The sequence below is a fragment of the Chlorocebus sabaeus genome, chromosome 23 (assembly GCF_047675955.1).
Source record: "Chlorocebus sabaeus isolate Y175 chromosome 23, mChlSab1.0.hap1, whole genome shotgun sequence".
Taxonomy (NCBI): domain Eukaryota; kingdom Metazoa; phylum Chordata; class Mammalia; order Primates; family Cercopithecidae; genus Chlorocebus; species Chlorocebus sabaeus.
The window spans coordinates 15,442,602-15,458,339 of record NC_132926.1 but is presented as its reverse complement, the minus strand read 5'-3'; the positions used below and the strand labels follow the sequence as shown (position 1 = coordinate 15,458,339).

The following is a 15,738-nucleotide window of genomic DNA, read 5'->3' as shown; positions in this document are numbered from 1 at the left end:
GGAACGCATCGGTTTATGGGAGGAAAAGCACATCCCACTCCTGGGTCAAAATATGAAGAGCCTTACGTGATAGGCTGAGGAATCTGGCTTTAATTTTTGACATCACACTGCAACTGAAGAATGGATTCAAAGTAAATATCATTAACATCATTGCTGTTCTACAATATTGTAATTTGAAGACATCCAGAAGTGCTATTAAAATGCAGTATTGGAAGCCTTACCTACACGTTAAATTAAGCCTTCAAATTTTTTATGGAAAATTTAAATTTTATCTTCTTCATCCTCTGGTTATCAGTTCTGTTTCTTACTATTAATAATTTCCTAGAAATAGCAGTTTATCTCTTGTTTTCTAATTCCTTATGGGCTCTGAGCCACTATGTAAAGGGTTTTTGGAGGTCAGGTGCGTTAGCTTATGTCTGTAATCCCAGCACTCTGGGAAGCCAAGGTGGGTGGATCACAAGGTCAGGCGATTGAGACCATCATGGCTAACACAGTGAAACCCTGCCTCCACTAAAAAATACAAAAAAATTAGCCGGGCATGGTGGCGGGTACCTATAGTCCCAGCTACTCGGGAGGCTGAAGCAGGAGAATGGCGTGAACCCAGGAGGCGGAGCTTGCAGTGAGCCTAGATCGAGCCACTGTACTCCAGCCTGGGTGACAGAGGGAGACTCCGTCTCAAAAAAAAAAAAAAAAAGGAAAAATAAAGAAGGGTTTTTGGAATTTAAATTCAGACACAGGTTGAGTATTGCCCATCCAATATGCTTGGGACCAGAAGTGTTTCAGAGTTCGGATTTTTCAGATTTGTGGAATATTTTCATATACATAATTAGTTATCTTAAGGATTGGACTCATGTCTAAACACATAATTCATTTAACTTTCATATACAGTTTATACACAGTCTGAAAGTAATTTAAAAACATTTAAAATCATTTTGTGCATGACACAAAATTTGTATACACTGAGCCATCAGAAAGTAAAGGTGTCAGGCATGGAATTTTCCACTTGAGTCATATTGGCATTCAAAAAGTTTCCCATTTTGGAGCATTTCGGGTTTCAAATTTTTGGATTTGGGATGCTGGAACTATACTATTACATCTGTGGGAGGTTCTCAGACATCATTCCTTTTATCTAACTGATTTCTGGAAAGAGAATTATCTTACAATATACCAAAAAAGATTTCTGCCCTTAAGTTATAGAACCAAGATCTTATTGGTTACCCTTTTCTATGCAAGGTGCCCTGTACAAAAATGCAAATGCTGCCACATGAGTGAACTAATAGCACCAGGTTAATCTGCCTGATTGAGATTATATTTTTAAGGGTTTTTCCTGACCTCTCTTAAAAATAGGAAGTCACAGCATCTACTAAAACATCTTTAAAGGATGTTGAAGACATTGGAAACAAACATGGAGAACTGCAGTGATTTAAAAATTCTGTTTGTTTCTACTTCTAAATTTCCCATCCTGATGAAAGTGAAAATTCTCCAGTACATATACTCTGTAAAGGATTTTACAAAATTGATGAGAATGTCTGTTGAGACTGTGTGACCTGGGAAATGGTTGACAATTACAGTGCAATGCTATTTAAAAGCAAAGGGAATAAAGGCTCATCAATGAGAACTCAGACGCCTTTGCTCCAATGACACTCATTTTGTTTGGTCTTTTGCCCTTTAAGCTCCATGTACATCAGTTTTTCTAATTTGCCAAATAAAACAAATAATGCTCCCTTAGAGAGGCTATCCTAACTGAGTTTAAGTGTTCTTGGAAAATAATGATACTATTATACCCGAAGTGTTGTACACACCAAGTGCGAATGAGCCGTCACTGTCACCCCCCCCCTGCATCTGCCTCACGTTCAAATGGAGGTCGGAAGTTCGAGGCAGCAGAATGCACAGTTCACCATACAGAATTTGGCAGCAGACAGAGCTGGTATTGTATACAGTAAGCATCCACCTTGGATAATGACTAGTTGTATGAGTTGGCTGCAACTGATTTGCTCTTTCAAAGCCCCTGTTTCTCCATCTATAAAATGGGGATCATGACTGTACCTGCTGCAGAGTTGCTATGAAGAATAACTGGGATGATCCACATTAAAATGCCCAGCATTATAAAGTGTTACATGACTTCTCAAAAAGCCTAAAAGTTCATGTCCTGGGTGCCCCAGCAGAATATCAACTAACACTTTAAGTTTTCTGAGAAGTTTTCCTTGAAGGTTGCCCTTCATGCCTCTCTTAACTGATTATTCTCATCACGAGTTAAAGATTGCACTGCACATGTGAACAAAAATCAACCTACCTTATACACAGGAAGGGGTTATCAAAAATCCCCAAGACCTTTCTGCTGCCTGAAGCATTTTCTAGGGAATACATTTATTCTGGGGAGGGGGTGGAGGAGGGAGAAAAGAGAGGTTAATATTTAACTTTTTCTTAGAAACTTCACTTTATTCATAACATTTCAGTGTAGAGCAAGTTAATAGCCAAAAAATTGCAAGAAACAAATCCACAGTCAAGGGCTGGTATGTATTTGTAGCTGGATGCATATGTCTATAGCTGTGAGGTATGTAAATAGAATGGATACAGTTTGTGGATGCTCTTTGTGTGCACCTACAGAGAGGACAGAACAGGGAGATGAATGCTGGAGATAAGGGAGAGGATGCAAAGGATTGAGATATTTTTCCATATGGAAGCATCTCATTCTTACAGACCTGATTGATATAGCCTAGGGATCTCTGCAACGGGCTACACACACTGATCTCGTTACAAAGTAATACTCCGAATGGAAAGGTGTTTCACAAAAGCTTCCTATTTGTAATCAAAGCTTCCCTTTATCACTGAGCATGCCCAGCAGTCAGCTTAGAAGCAGAGCTGTACAAAATGCAGTTTTTACTTTACCGTGGCTTGTAGCCACTGCTGCTGCTGACAATGAGCAGGGAGGCGGTGAGGCATTGGGTTCCAGGTAAGGCCTGAAAAGGCAGAGGAACAGGGGCCTCAACAAAGGTGGAGCCTCGAGGAGAGGTAACAGGTGGGAGGAGTGGTGCAGAAGGCTTGCTTGGCTCTGGACAGCATGTCCTTTCTGAGTGAGGGTTCCCCCAGACAGGATCTGATGAAAATCTTGGATAGCCCCGGTGCCGTTTACAACATCCTGTACCACACGTCTGTGGTGAGAGATGCCTGGGTTTAGAATGTAGCTCTGCATTATGACACTGGTTGTGACCTTGGTAAAATAACTTTAAGTCTTTGAATCTCAAATTCCTTATCAGATTTGATGAAGGGGAAAATGCACCCGCAGTACCTCTCCTTGGCAGATAGATCCTCAGGCATTATCAAATACTATAGCATGGCTAAACTGCAACACCACACTGACATCACCTCGCCCCCATACCAATCTCCCCTAAAACTGTGAAGACAGACAGACCTAGCGTCAAATCCTAACTCTGCTGCTTACCAGCTGTAAGACCTTGGGCGAGTTGCGTGTGTGTGTGTGTGTATGTGTGTGTGTGTGTGTGTAAGAGAGGGATTGAGAGAGGGACAGAGAGTGACTTTAGCTGGAAGATACTATGATATAAAATGGGAAACTAAAATAGACATATCACTGTACCCCTGGAGTTTATAGTACAGGTTTGTTGGGGAGCCTCAGTTTCATTGTCTATAAATTGGAAATAACCACGCTTAGCCAAAAGAATTGTTGTTAAGGTTAAAATGAGAAAAAACAAATCTGAGCAAGGTGCCTAGCACTTGGTGTGTGCCCATAGTAGATTAAGAATCTTCTTGGCGAGGTGGCTCATTCCTGTAATCCCAGCACTTTGGGAGGCCAAGGCAGATGGATCACTGAGGCCAGGAGTTCAAAACCAGCGTGGCCAACAAGGTGAAACTCCATCTGTACTAAAATTACAAAAATCAGCTGGGCGTGATGATGCATGCCTGTAATCCCAGCTACTCCAGAGGCTGAGACATGAGAATCACTTGAACCTGGGAGGCGGAGGTTGCTGTGAGTGAAGATCCTGCCACTGCACTCCAGCCTGGGCCACAGAGCAAGACCCTGTCTCAAAAAAAAAAAAAAAAAAAAATTCTACTGCATGCCTCTTTAATTCTTACTATACTGAATGATTTATCTCTGTTATTTCTGTATTCCCCCATAATGCCATCCCCAGCATCTGTATACCTTATTTCCCATGATCCCCTTTCATGTAGTCTGATTGGCTATTGGACAACATGACAGAGGCTGGTCATGTGGACTTTAGCACCAGACAGACCTGTGTGGATGTCCTTCTCTGCCAGTTTTCCAGGTATGTGACCTTGGGCAAGGTACCTAATCTCTCTCAGCCAGATTTTACTCATCTGTGAATTGGGAATAAAAACAGCTCCCCTCCCCTAGGAATCATTATTCTTATTCCAAGAGTAGTTTATGTGTGTGTGTGTGGTGTGTGTGTGTGTGCGCACGCGCGCAGTAGAGTGTAAGAGTGAGTTTCAGTAAGAGACATATTCTTGCCCCCTTGGAGTTTACAGTCTAGAGTGTTCATGTGTGTCTAGGAGACATATACTAGCTAAATTATAACACAAATGGAAAACGGAAGATACCACAAAATTTTTTAAGTTACATGATGCCTTGACACCTGTAATAACCAAGAAAGATCTCAGATGACTTCCCTGAAGAAGTTGATGCTGGAACAGATAGATGAAGGATAAATAGGAGTTTGCTAGATGAAGAGGGGAGAGAAATGCATTCCTAGCAAGCCCTCAGTAAATGCCCCTCATTAGCATTTTAAGCATATGAGTACCATCTTCTTGTTAGAATATAAGCCCAAAGAGTAAAAGGATGCCTTTGTCATCCCGTCACCGCTAGGATAACACCTTAAAGGAAGTATATGCTCAGTAAACATCCTTGAATGAGTGAATCTTACGAAATCTATGAATTTCTTGAATGAAATCAAAAGTAACTGCCATGGCCTCATCCCATGACTTTATTCAGAAGGCAATTAAGGAAGATGCATATTGTAGTAAAAACCAGGATAGACCTTGCAATAGGACAAACCATGTCTTCATTCAGGGCCTGTCCCTTGAGGGAAGTGACACCACATCTCAGTCTCAGCCTCCTGATATGTAGAACGGGGGTACGATAGTTTCTTTACAGAGTTCCTTTAAAGATTAAGATGGCACCTAATAAAAGGGTGACCAAGAGTATGTAATCAAGAGATAAATATTATTAATATTAGTACTATGAAGACATTGGCAAATTTCCGGCATGCAGTTTTTCAAGGTTTGTAGGTTTTTGAAGACAACAAGCCAGGTACAGCTTGAAGGCCAGAGGATGTTATCACCCAAACACCCACCAGGCCTTTACCTTGCTGTACTTGCCTAGCGTTCAGTTCATCCACACTCCTCATCCTGTCTCCAGTGACTGAGGGCCAGACTGCAGGGTTTAGATTCTTGATGCATTGGGTATGATATACTAGCAGTCGGTAACATTCTGGGGCCTCGGTTTCCTCCTAGGGTGGATCATACAGTGTCTGAACAGGTTAAAATCAGATAATTCATAGGCAACACATTCCACAGAGCCTGCACATGGTAAGTAAGCAATACTTGTTCAGCTGTTACTATTAAAACCACCAGGCCCTGCTGGATTTTCTGTTAATTACCCCGTAAACTGAAACAGCCTTTCCTGGGCTAAGAATTGTTTCTTTTGAAAGATTCCCTTTATGAAAAAAAGAGAAGTAACTCCTCTCTGAGGTCTGGAAGTCTAGCTTCCCCATCACTACGTCCTTGGGTGCGGGTTCAGGGCCACCGGGCAGCCTAGGTGAGGCAGGTGAGCAGCGGCTGAAGGCTCTGGAACCTTTGCTTCTCTCTGGAAGCTACAGAGCTCAGCTCTGCACTGCTCTGCGTTCCTAACCCTGAAAGAAACGGTCTGGGTGCACCAAGCACTGGACATGCTCGCGAGAGCCAAAGCAGGCTCGGGTCTTCCGCAGGACTAGAAGGCTTGCTGTGCTCCCCTGTTTGCAGAGACCTGTGTGTAGCTGTGGTGCATCGGGTTTCGCAGAGCGGATCCCTCTGTGCGTGCAGCCAGGGAGCCATGCCTCCCCAGGCTAACCCTACAGCCGAACTGAACTCTGAGTCGTCCGGGGTTCTCGCGCTCAGTTCTTGGAAACGCCCGGCTGGGATTTTCTCTGCAGACAAAGGGGTGCACGTGTCCCTGGCGCCCCTCTTTCTCAGCCGTCAGCCCCTCCCTGGCTGCGTACCCCGCAGCCACAGCAGCTGCAGCCCCAGCGCCACCACCCAACCCCGGCGGCCTGGGCCGGTGCGCGCTCTCGGGGCCCAGGGATTGGCTCGCACTCCCCATTCAGGGACCGCGAGGGCTGGCGGGCAGGCGGCGCACGGCGCTGTGTGTGTGTGTGTGCGCGCGCGTGTGTGTGTATGTGTGTGTGCGCGCGCGCGCGTGTGTGTATGTGTGTGTGTGCGCGCGTGTGTTGTGCGGCGCGCGGGCGAGCGCGTGTGTGCGCGCGAGAGCTCGCGTGCGGGAGTCACTGGGTGTGCGTGCGTGTGTTATGGGTTTGATTCCAGAGCAGGTTGCACATTGGTCCTGGGTGGCTCGCAGGCTCAGGTCGTGCTTGGGCGTCCTCCTCCTAATCGTTTCCGAAGTAGCAGCAGCAGCAGCAGCACCACCACCACCACCACAAGCAGCAGCAGCCGCCGCGGCAACATCGAGCTCAGCGGCACAGCAGGCAGAACTGTGCAGAAGCGAGCACCGTTTGGGGAGTCCGGGGGGCGGGTAAGAGGGAGGAGGGGGAAAGCCTGTCTTGGTCTTTGGGATTATTTTTTCCCCTTCTTTCCCTCTCTCTCTCTTTCTTGAGGGTGTGTGTTGCCCCCTCGAAGTGAAGGAATTTTGCTCCAAAGCGAGCTGGGACCGAAGACTCTAGGCTAAGTTATCTATGTAGATGGTGTCAGGGAGCGAAGCTACTGACCAAGCTGCTGGTAAATGTTTTTCACTTCTTACTCTTTAATGCTTAAGGCTTTTTTTCCCCCTTTTCTTTCTTTCTTGTTTCCTTTCTGTTGCTTCTCATTCTGCAATCGCTCCTGAATCAGCTGCAGTTCTCTTTCTCTCTCTCCTTGCGTTTGTGCAGTTTACAACTTGTTTCATGGTTTTCTATGTATTTTTTTTCCTCCTTCATCCTCAGATGAATGCTGGAACATTTAAATTCGGCACTTCGGGAGGTCATCATTAGTTGCATGAGTTTCAGGGGGGAGGGGAAAGATTGCTAGAGCAGACTGTTATTTCCCTGCAGAAGGACTGCCGGTTTCTCTCTAATGTTCATCGCAATTATAGGGATTTTTTTTTTTTAGGATGCATTTTAACGTTGCATTGCTGTTTAAGGTTATCGTTCTCCAGGATTACAATGCATTTGACTCAGTTTTGACAGCATGAGAGATGCCAGTGATTCCAGAACTACTGTATGGTACATGCTGGCTAAAATATTCAAAATTGCAGGAGGAATCATTTGCATTCCAAAAGAGAATTTCTTTAAAAATGCCGTTTTGCATCACATTGCTACAGATTTGCAGGAGGCAATAATAGACACCACTACCCATGTTGCTTGCAAAGATAATAAACATATAAGTGCTTTAGTGCATCACATACTGTCTTGGACTCCAGTGATTGAGCTATTGCTAAATTTACTTAATAATAAATTTAGGGCTGTGGAGAAAGAGGGAGATTGCTGGTGCTGTTTTATTCAAAATTGTGAGACACATACAGCAATCTCTCTCTTAGATCTTACTTGAAGTGGCATCTTGTCAATGGGGGGGGGTTCTGCATACACATGGAATAAAATTATTTAAAATAGCCAGCATAATGAATGCAAATTGAACTCTAACTCTTTTCTTAAAAATAGAACTCACTTTGTAACTCTGGCTGCCAGGATCTGTTTTAAATATTATTTAAAAATTAATATACAACAGCTCCTTAATGCATTCATATCATTTAAAGTTCTTTGGAGGGTTCTTGATCATTACCATGTTTTATTTGTTTTGCTTTTTTCCTCTTAAGTTTTCAGTTCCAGTTCAGTAGAAAAACTGAAGGGCCAGTAAGTAAAGGCAAATCAGCAATTTAGAAAGGACTCAGTGTATAGTTGTAAAATTTCTGCTAAGCCATGGAAAAATGAACTAGTATAATGGCAGCTTAAATGGAGGAAGGGGGCCTCTGTGGTACGGCAGGTTGCCGTTTCTGCACATGTATCATCATCCTGAGAAACCCTGAACTCTAAACTGAGGTGAGGACATCCAGTTCAGGGATACTCTGAGACACATACATTCTACAGAGGGAAAATGTTGTTATTCAAGGAACCTTCTTTCTGCTAGATGGTTGCCACATCATAGAGCAGCAACTTATCTATGTGCAAAGAGTACGTTTGCAATAATACTCTTAAACTTTGTTTTAATGTAAACTTAACTAACGTTGGAAGAACTGCATGAAACAGTGAAGGCTGTTCAGCCCTGAAAAACAAAACAAACTGTAAATTAACTCAACTACTCAGGCCTTCTTTCATGTAGAAAAAACCCACTCTAAGGCACCATGCAAATTCACCTGTTCTGGGTCCCCTGTGTTGACAAAAGCCTTTCTTAAAATTGTGAATAGAATTCTTAAGTCCTCAAGCCTATTTCTTCCTTTGTAGTCTGCTGAAAGTAATAAGGCATTTTATTTAGAATGAAAGCTCAGCTTATTCATGGATCCCTTGAGATGGCAATATTGCTGTTTTAAAATATTTTCATGGACCTTTGAATGTACTGTCTTGATCAGGTTAGTGGGGGGAACCCAGCTTGCATTCATTAAGACCACAGTTGTCTTTGAGTGAAGCATTTGTTTGTCTGGGTACTAAAGGAAAATGATTTCATATAGTAAACTTCAATCCTAAGAACCCAAGGCACCTAAAGCGTCAGGTTCCTTCATTCTAGGACCCAAACCAAAAAGCAATATACCCGATGCTGGGCAGCTGTATTATTTCTCTGGCATATTCCACAAACATGTGTATGAAAAGATAACTGACCAGGCTAAGGGCTTATTTTGCTAGACTCATGGGGCAAGATTTCTAATTGTTATGTAACATATTCAGATCTTGAATTTATTTATGAAACATCAAAATTAGCTTCAGTTTCAGTATCTTCATTAGACTCGAAGAGTATGAGTACGTTGATTTAAAGTACATTTTTTTTCCTACTGAGGTTGGTTTTTTTACCCACCCACCCCTCTTTCTACTTCTAGTTTCCTGGCAACTTCTGAAAAGCTCTGAGAATTTGTGTTGAAATATTAAACATATCTACATTTTGGGTGTGATGCCAGGTTAGATTACTATTCAATCAACTGGATTCGTATGACTCTTACATCGTTTGGTGTGGTATTGTGTTTGTGGCTTGTTGATGGGTTTATTATGATAATAATTATTACTTTTTTTAAATTAAATCTTAACTAAGCTTATTTTAACTTTTTGTGCCTGGTGTTGATTTCAGGTTAATGTATGAAAATAATACTATCATCTTGATAGCCTTGCTGGTAACTTGGATAGTTTCCTTTCAACTGGTCTTGTTAAATTTCAGCATGGCATTGGACTTACTGGGGAGAAGGTAACTTGGGGAGATGGCTATGTAGAAAGACAGGTATCCGAGACTGTTGATTCATGGAACTTGTCAATCGCATTTGGCTGTATTGTTAGAGTTCCTACTTTCATTTTGATAAGAATGGAGGTTTCTCTGCATGTATGAATCATTTATTATGCTACAGCTACTGAATGTTTCTTAACATTAATTGCTATTTTTTTATTGTGCAATTGAAGGGAACTTTGAACTTCTTGTGTGTTTTTAAGGAAAACCTGTTTGGCTAGTTTTTTTCATTGTTTTCTTTCTGGGCAGATTAATTTTGAGAAGTGATTTCTGATGAAATATGGTCAAGGTCATTTCCAAGGGCCTTTTTATCCCTCCTCACTTGAGAACTAAAACTTAAACAGAAAGACAGACTTAAAGAGGCACCACTTAGCATCACCCTACTTAGCTTAAAGGGGGCAACGTGAAAAGCCTATGTTATTGTCTGTCGTTACTTTGTGTAAAGCAACAGTTTTGTTCTTTGAACTGCTGGTTCCTAGTAGCCCTGATGAAATCACAAGGAGAAACCCCCAATTCTTCACTCATAGTATATACCAGATTCCCAACCTTCAGGGAACATTGCAAAACATATATATATATGGGGAGGAGACATGTCTTTTGATACCTTCTCAGTGGTAGGGGACATAACAGTATTTGATTAAGCATGATATATTTTGTAACTACATAATACTCTGCTTTAAGTTTTGTGAAAGCAACAGTAATTTTATGAGTCTTATTTGCTGAGAGCAAATAGTAGTTTTGTCAAAGTATTCTTTGTACTTCTGGTGTCTATTTTGCTTTATAAAGGGAATGTTCACATTGTTCAGTACTATGCACTATCAGTAACAGACATTTTAACAATTATTTTGGGTTGTTTTCTCTCCTTAACAAAGATAAACCACTACTTAACATAATTATTTTAGCTGTTTTAAGAGTGTGTAATAAGAGGATAATATATCAGGTCCTGCTCATATTTCCAAAAGATTTCATAAAGTTATGGAGGCAGAAAATGTTTTCCCTAAAATTCATGTTACTCATGACTTCAGACTATTTAATGTATTATATACTACAATATGATTCTGAAACTGAAATGCTGCATCCTTTTTATGAATTATTAATGGGAAAAAAATGAAGCACCTGAGAAACAGTTTGCAAACAAAGTTCCTTCGTTTTTACTGCCAGACTTTCATTGGCCCACCTCTCCTAAGTATAGAATTACGAGCCTTTTAGGTGAAAATAATGATCAGGGAAAAAAGTACAGTAATGTGCTTTTCGGCTGTACTGTGAGTGAAAAGAGAGCAGGTGTTCTTACACTTTTCCTGTGAGTTTGGTAAAGAGAAACTGAAACCCAGTAACACAGCTAATATGTTAGAATAGAATCTATATTCCCCATAAAGATTTTCTTTTTCTACTGGACAATATGAATTGATCTTTGATGGAACAATTGACAGCATCCCTTATCTTATCAACACAGTGTAGCTCCTGCCAGAATATTCGTGGTAGATGCTAAAGAACCACCTCTGTCTTGGGAAATATAACAATGCATTGTTTGGGGGGAAAGAGATGGTTTCCTTGAAAGTTGAGACTTCTCAGGACTTGACAGCAATTCTTTGAGAGACGCTTGACTCACCTGGATATTTGTTTAGATGACCTATGGAGAAAGCCCAGTGTACTCTTCCATCTCTAATTTAGTTCTGCTACAGGTTTTTGGAACATAAATATGAAGTTTTCAGCTCATTCATTCTTACTATTACATGAGTTTATGATTTCTGGAATGTGATGCAGATCTATAAAGGTATAGAACCCAGCTTTCAAAAAGTCAGCCAGTTTTACTGCTCTGGTGATTAAATTACTTAGCTGTATGTAAGCTTAAGCTTATTTGGAAAAATATTAGAAGTTTTGTATAATCTCTTCTGTTAATACGACTTTTGTAAAGTGCTTTTATTAAGTTATATAAAAGGGAGTTATGTACCTTATAAAATAAAGAACTCATTTATGAATTTGGTTCCAAAGAATAAGTCATTTCTTTTGTTTGTTTAGGCTTTGGAATTTTTAATTTACCTAGTAGGAGACAAGGACTAAAGTGGGAGGATGTAATTGGTGTGATGAAGATGAAATTGATACTAATGATAATATACCGATTCTAAATCTTGAGGTGGGACACATCAGGAGGATTGTCTTGGAAAAAAGTTTACATTTAAATATCATTTTTATTATTGCTTAGAACTTCACTGATACTCAATATTTTGACATCTCTCCTACTTCAATTAGAAGAATAAGAGTCTATGTGGAAAAAAAATGCTACTAAATAGAAATGATTTTTGGCAGAGGTTAAAAAATCTCATATTGTGAAATAATTATTTCAGAAAATTGTATAAGCTGCTTGCTATATTTGTAACATGTTTTTTTTTAAAATCACTTCAAAATTTTGTTGTAAATGTTGGAAATAGTCAAGTTAGGTTCCTAGATTGTTTCTAAGAATAAAACTGTACCATGAAAGAAGATAGCTATATTCATACATATGGCTAGTCCAAACAGTAAACATCTACATAGCTAAAATCATATTTATTGCTAGATAACTCCTTGCAACAGACTTTCTGATTTTAATTATGATAATTTTTCTAAGCCATTTCATATGTAAGAGTATACAGTTATATACTACATATTTCAGTAGAAATCACTTAGAAGAAACATAGGCAAATGAAAGCTATAGGAAAGTATATTTTAGTCTTTATTTTTTAAAAATTCCTTTGATAAGCAGTTTTTGGATTCCCAAGACAGGCCGTGTACTGAGCTAAATCTGATGGTAAAAGTAATCTAATGCCAAAAGAATGTCTAACAAAGTAAATGCCAGTAGGGGTGGGTCCCTTTTGAAAAAAATACAAATAAAGACTTTTGCTCTTTGTGTCTAAAGCATATTAGAAAGGTGGTTGGGTTTTATTTCATTTTGGGTTTTTCTCAGGCAGTAATTGTATACAACTATCCACACATCCTCTGCCTTCCAGTGTGTCCAGCTCATTTCTATTCATGGAGCCTGGTGTGATATGATATCTGGAATTGGAGACCTAAGTCAAGGTTTGGCACTGCTGGCATGGATTCAACAGAGGCCCGAGAAAAGGGCAGTGTGAATTACTGGGAAGAGGATGCAGACAAGAGGAAAATTTATTCTGTAGTTGGCCACCATTTTCCTACAGTAATGATTCTGCCGCCAGTTTTATTTTTAACCTCACTGAAACTTCTTGAGAAGGCACAAACTGACTTCTCTATATTTTAACCCTATGAATAATAACGTAATTATTAGAAAAGCATTTCACAGTGGTTAGGGCTCCACAACTTGTGTGACCCAGCATCTAATTTTTCTCTTCTCTAATCCTGTTTATATATCCCCACACATAATCAGACGCAGTCAGATGAAACCAATTACTAAAGGAAAAAAATCAAATTTATTTATTATATTTATTGGATGTGTCTGTTGCTTAATTATCCATTGGCAAATTTACATGTGGCCACAGAGAGGGCTGTGGATGAGTGTGGAAAATGATCAATCATCACTTCTCACAGTCTAGAAGAGGCTACCAAGAAAGCAGGGGGGAGCGGGGGAAGGATCCTTTCTCATTCCTGTCAAGGTGAGAATCTAAAAACTGAAAGTTATCACCCAAAAAAAGTGACAGGTGTTTGGCTTGACATAGAAAAATCTCAAAAAGATTGAGAGTTACCAAAGTTTTCATAACCACCTGATGTAATGTTAGGAAGAAAGGAAGGTGCTGTGTACTCTTTGGAATAAATAATGATTTAGATGTTCAAAGATGTGTGTTGGAAAAGCAGCTCAAATGATCTAACAAAGCAGATCGCCAAAGTACATCCCTCAGCTGTACTTTTGGGGACAAAGATGGAAAGATGGAGGGGTGGGATGAGATAAGGTGAGCATGAAGGACAGGTGAGGTGCAAAACAGTGTTTGCAGAATTTTATTGACCATTATGAATAAATCAAGTGAGCAACGCAAAGCGGGAGATAGCACCACTAGCACAGTGAATTAAAATAGATTTTGTGCTTGGCCTTGCAGTGTAAGAACATACACAGACTTATTTTGGGACTTGTATGTTTTGGTTAAAAAAATTCCTCAACACAGCCAAAAATGGTTTTCTTCTCTTTTTTTACTCTGCTCTCAGTTTAATGGGATCAATCTTGAGCACAGATTATTTTGTATTTTTTTTCCCACTTGTTATCATCATACATTTTTGGAAATTTATCAATGTAGAAATTTCCCTTTAAAATAGGTAATAACTGGAATAACTACCCTTTCAAGGAAATATGGCAAGGTTAGATTGTTGTAAGAGGTGTATCTTATTTATATAATTCGTCAGTTCCAGGGACCACAAAATCTTGAAAGTCCATCCCATTCATACTCCCAAATTTGAAAATATATGAACTTCAGGGAGGAAAATAAACTACTGTTGAACTTGAGACATTTGGAAGCTGTCCTCTAGGAATTACTGAATGAAACATGTTTTAAGAACTGTGGCACACCATTATTGCATAATTTAGAGAAGTCACTGGGTAAATTATGACTTATTGTGAATTACCATTTATTTGTAGAAGCTATCATTCAATTCAAGCATTGTAGATTATCCTTTTGTCACCATTGGCTGCAGAGAAATTAAAAGGGCACCATGAATCTTGGGAGTGGTTTGATGCTGTGGACTTAGCAAGAAAATATTAGAGAAGAGCATTTTTTTTTGTATTTGTTGTAATGTATATCTTAAAAGTTATTCTGTAATAGAAGTTATTACAGAATAAAAGTTGCTCTCAGCAGGATTCATTGCAGAAGCCAAACAGTAAATAGATAGAGAGCCTGAACTCTTCTTCCTACAGCAGTGATTTTTCACTCAGCTATTCCCTAAGGCCACTGTAGGTGTATGAGGGGCACTGGTTCTTTTTATATGATTTGTGTATGTTCCCATAGATTGTGAAGTCTATTCCTGGGCAATTTTCAAGTTAAAATTGTGTTACAGCTACCCTGAAGGTTGTCATTTCTTGGTTTTTCTGTTGTCAGTCAATTCATAAGTGTTTATTAAGCCCCCATGGGGTGTACACAGAATCATACACAGTTTGGGGGGTTATGTGTTTGTGGATGATTGCTCTCTGCTCTAGAAGCAAAAGTACTATTGTGTGTGCATGTGTGTGCGTGTGTGTATGTGTGTGTCTGTGTGCATATGCATAAAATAGTGTGTGTGTGTGTCTGTGTGCATATGCATAAAATAGTATTTTAATCACAGAAGTTTAGTAGGGGTATATGTGTGTGTGTGTGTTTAGAACTCCAAATGTATTTACTCTGAGAAAAGCATAGCTTCAGGTGAGGTCAAGGATATAACTTCTCAGTTTTCTTTATTCTTTTTTTTTTTTTAAATTGAGATATCTAGTAACAGACATGATTAAGTAAAGGGTAAAGCCAGAGGGTCAGTATTAAGCTGTGTATCCTTGCCAGGAAGATTCAGATCATCGTTCACATCTGGGTTTCAGAGTAAGGACGAATTCCGATGCTGGTCATTTTTAGGATGTGCCGGTTGCCTGTGTAAATTTAATCAGTGAATAGATAAATGACTCCATGCCCCTAAGCTGTCAATTTACATTTTTCATGAGCAATGAATCAATTTATGATTTACTTTTATTTCAAAAAGGGGTTTTGGAAAAATGATAGGAACTGAGAAGGAGAGAAAATTTTCAAGTATTCCCCAAATGCTCCGTGGATGAAAAATGTTCTCTAAAGGATTATATTTCCCTGTTGAACTTGAAAGCGTGTAGTGAATATGTAGGTTCTGGGATTTACTTTCCAAAACTTATTCGCACTCTTAGATTCATCTTTTATCAATCATTTGTGGGAAGGGTAATATTCTTGAAAAGCACCAGGTGAATAGCTCTGAAAGTGGATGGCAAAGGAGGAGTGCTTGGCAGCACTGACCCTTTCCACAGCCCCAGGTAATAGCTTCCTAGACTTGGGCAGGCAGCTCCGACTTTTGATATCACCGTCAGGCTCTTGATTAGTGCTCATTTTGACTGTGATTTTCAAGATGTACATATCTCAATTCCAGTAAATCATAGCTAAGTCATCAAAATTT

The 15,738-nt window shown here is 39.9% G+C and overlaps 1 protein-coding gene across 1 annotated transcript in view; it reads left to right on the top strand.

The window, feature by feature from the left end:
• Positions 1-6,217: 6,217 nt before the first annotated feature.
• LOC140709957 (teneurin-2-like) overlaps positions 6,218-15,738 on the top strand; it is a 395,171-nt gene continuing 385,650 nt past the window's right edge. Inside the window, exon 1 of the mRNA XM_073010538.1 lies at positions 6,218-6,963. The gene's annotated coding sequence lies outside the window, so the exon portion shown is untranslated. The remainder of the gene's footprint in view (positions 6,964-15,738) is intronic.